Source organism: Primulina huaijiensis, chromosome 4 (assembly GCF_012295235.1).
Source record: "Primulina huaijiensis isolate GDHJ02 chromosome 4, ASM1229523v2, whole genome shotgun sequence".
Taxonomy (NCBI): Eukaryota; Viridiplantae; Streptophyta; class Magnoliopsida; order Lamiales; family Gesneriaceae; genus Primulina; species Primulina huaijiensis.
This window is the reverse complement of record NC_133309.1, coordinates 10,583,786-10,587,707: the sequence shown is the minus strand read 5'-3', so window position 1 is coordinate 10,587,707 and position 3,922 is coordinate 10,583,786. Positions and strand designations below refer to the sequence as shown.

Genomic DNA, 3,922 nt, shown 5'->3' with positions numbered 1-3,922 from the left:
TTGGCATATGTGCTTTTACCAAATCCTGGCATATGTCTTATTATTATTTCACTTGCTTCCCCAACCAATCGGACTTTTGCTTCAATTATCAACCGGATATCATTCGGTATGCCATATGACATCATCAACCTTAGTCGCTCACATCTAGCTTTATAAATTTTTTTCAACGCATTATCAGGTAAACAAGCAAAATATTCACGAAGATTCACAATACAAGCATCCTTATTATTATTATTATTATATATTTCAATTATTTTGGGAAAACTGAAAAAACCGACTTAGATAGTCACGGAGTACCGTTAGCCGCCACTTAACCGGGAAATGAACTAGAATCTGCAAAAACAAAATGAAAATATCAACCAACTATTGTGGATCATATAAAGGCATAAAATCATCATTAAGAATTTCATTTTCTGTAAAAGCCTTAAGTCTTTGCCCATTAACTTTAAACACGTCATAATTTTTAGGATTTTCAATATCCACGGCAACATGAGGATAAACAAATTTAACTATAAATGGTCCTGACCATCTCGATCTTAGTTTTCCTGGAAATAAATGCAAACGAGAATTATAAAGTAAAACTTTTTGTCCAAGTTCAAATCACTTTCTCGTAATATTTTTATCATGAAAGGCTTTAGTTTTATCTTTATAAATCTTTGAATTTTCATATGCATCATTTCTTAATTCTTCAAGTTCATTTAATTGCAATTTTCTTAATTTAGATCCATCATCTAAATTAATATTAAATGCTTTAATTACCCAATCAGCTTTATGTTCAAGTTCAACAGATAAATGACAATGCTTACCAAAAACTAACCTATATGGTGATGTGGCGCCCCAAACCTCGCCTCGTAACCATACAACATGTGACATCATATGCATAAAATTTTCTGTTCAACGACGTAATAATATAATGCATATACGACAAAATAGTGCAATCACCACACTATCTACGTCAATGCAGAAGAAACAGTATAATAAATACACACATACAACTCAAATAAGACAATAAACTATACTGTCTCTATCTATTATCAACTACAGGACTGTTTGACTAGACACACCTAGTCCTTCACCACTATCCTGTCTCACAGCATAGTCCTGTAATCTGTCCAATAGAAACAGCTTCCAAAGGGTGAGCATACACAACAATCATCATCGTAATACATAACAATTATATTCTCAACAATATAAAATATAACTGGAATGATAACAGAAATACTCCCTTTGCTGTCTCTGGACAATCAAACCACCAACGATATCAACGTCATCACTCCCATACTACTGCAACAACAACATCGACGATACGTCGCACCCCAACACCGGCGACAACAATATCGTCGAACGAACAACATCAACGTGACGTCTCCCAACAAAGGACAACCAACAATATCAACGATAATAAACAACAACAGATATAATATCAAATCACCCAATACCAGTGTTTTATCATCGTTTAACGCAATAGTATTCATCAATACTAAACAATAACAACATATGCTCGTACGTCAATACGTACCTGATAATCGAGTATATATAAAATCTGGCTATTTCTTTGATCCCGAGGCTTGTGTTGTATCTAATTAATTCAACAACAATTATCAGATCATTATCACCATATCAATACAATCATAACAGCCTCAATATATAACATCAAATAGCCCAACAACAATTAATTCAAAAAAATATAAAACTTGATTATAAATTTTATCGTTCATCAATTTAATATTCTAGTGTATTTAATTCATAATACTACCATCAAATACACACTAATTAATTTAACATCAAATAATAGGCTATTTTACAACATCCGTCAAATTGCGAAAACTTTATATCAACGTGTAGCCTATACTTCGTAGACTCCGAATATACAATCAGAATTAATAACAACTAATAAACAACTCTCCAATCTCAATTCAACGCTTAAAACCCCTAATTATAATAAATCAGGAATAATTCAAAACAACAACACAATAATCTTCTCTACTTCGTTAAAATCATACACTATTCAACAATATTCAGTTTCAGTATGATTTAACAATTTATCGGATTTATTCCAGAAATCGACGAATTTCAAACATCACCAAAACTATAAAATTTATACCTCAAATCGAAGATCTCGTGTCAAAGATTCCAGAACTTAAATCGGTTCGTCGATTGTATAAACCGATAAGTCGCATGATTGAAAAGAAAATTTAAAATGATATTTCCTCTGTTTTCTCACCACTCTCTGTCGAATGTCATCTGTTGAGTTAGGTGGAATTTATATTTGAATGAATTCCACCGAATCAATTCATATTTCTTTTTTTTTTTTAAATATTATATTATATTATATTAATAAAATAATATAATATATAATATTTAACATTTTAACACCGGTATATCCATTTGGATCCGATAAACGATCACATTTTCCAAAACTCAAGACATGAAACTTCTATATCTTTGAGTTTTCTACGTTATATCCAAATTTCAAATCATTTGGACTTCATATGACTAAAATATGTCATACCTCATTCTTTAAAAATCATTAATTATTTAGTAATCTCACATTACTAAATCAACTACTTGTGATATTTACTTCAGGCATTACATTTCTACCCCCCTTAAATGAATTTCGACCCCGAAATTAATCAACAACAGTAATAACATGCATAAATAAAGATGCGTCATACCATCAGAATAAGTAGGGGTAGAGCTCCCTCATATGCCGCTCTGTCTCCCAAGTGGCCTCTTCGACACCTCTATGGTCCCACTGAACCTTCACCATCGGTATAAGCTTACTACGAAGCTTCCATTCAGATCGATCCAAAATACAAACTGGTCTCTCAACATAAGACACATCAGGATCTAACTGAACCTCAGAAATATCCAACACATGTGAAGGGTCTGGCTCATACTTCCGCAACATCGACACACGAAACACATCATGAATACAAGATAAAGATGGAGGTAGAGCCAATCGATAAGCCAAAGTGCCTATCCGCTGCAATATCTCATATGGGCCAACATATCTCGGTGCCAACTTTCCTTTCATACCAAATCGCACTGTGCCACGAAAAGGAGAAAATTTCAAAAATACTCGATCGCCTTGTTGAAATTCTAAGGGTCTTCGTCTTTTATTGGCATAGGTGGTCTGTCTATCTTGAGCTGCTTTCAATCGTTGCTGTATCAACTTTACTTTCTGTTCCATCTCAAGAAGCATCTCAGGACCGGTAATTGCAGCTCGATCAACATCATCCCAGTATAACGGAGATCTACAGCATCTCCCATACAATGCCTCAAATGGAGCCATCTGAATACTACTCTGATAACTATTGTTATACGCGAACTCTACCAATGGAATAGATGACTGCCAAACAGATTTAAAATCTAGAACATAAGCACGCAACATATCCTCCAGCGTCTGAATAGTACGCTCAGTCTGACCATCTGTCTGGGGATGATAAGCCGTACTCACTCTCAATTTTGTCCCCATCGCAGTCTGCAATCCATCCCAAAAATGAGAAGTAAATCGAGGATCTCTATCAGAAATAATATACACTGGAATCCCATGCAACCGTATGATCTCTCGTATATACAACTGTGCCATCGTCAAGTACGTACTATTCATGATATAGGGTATAAAATGTGCAACTTTCGTCAATCGATCAACAATCACCCAAATAGCATCAATAGTTCAAGTGCTTCTTGGCAAATGAGTCACAGAATCCATCGATATGTGCTCCCATTTCCAAGTCGGTATTTCTAAACTCCTCAATTCACCTCCTGGCTTTCTCCTCTCGGCTTTGATCTGTTGACAATTGAGACATCGACGTACAAAATCCATCACATCACGTTTCATTCCTTTCCACCAAAACTGAGAACGTAAATCCTTATACATCTTCTTGCCACCAGGGTGGATAGAATATCGACTACAATG

At 34.6% G+C, this 3,922-nt stretch overlaps 1 long non-coding RNA gene across 1 annotated transcript; it reads right to left on the bottom strand.

The window, feature by feature from the left end:
• Positions 1–826: 826 nt before the first annotated feature.
• On the bottom strand, positions 827–3,077 carry LOC140975934 (uncharacterized). The gene is made up of 3 exons (XR_012175082.1): positions 2,676–3,077; positions 1,520–1,579; positions 827–1,108 (listed from the first exon to the last, which is right to left on the bottom strand). It is a non-coding gene; the product is annotated as an uncharacterized lncRNA (long non-coding RNA).
• Between the last annotated feature and the right edge of the window lie 845 nt (positions 3,078–3,922).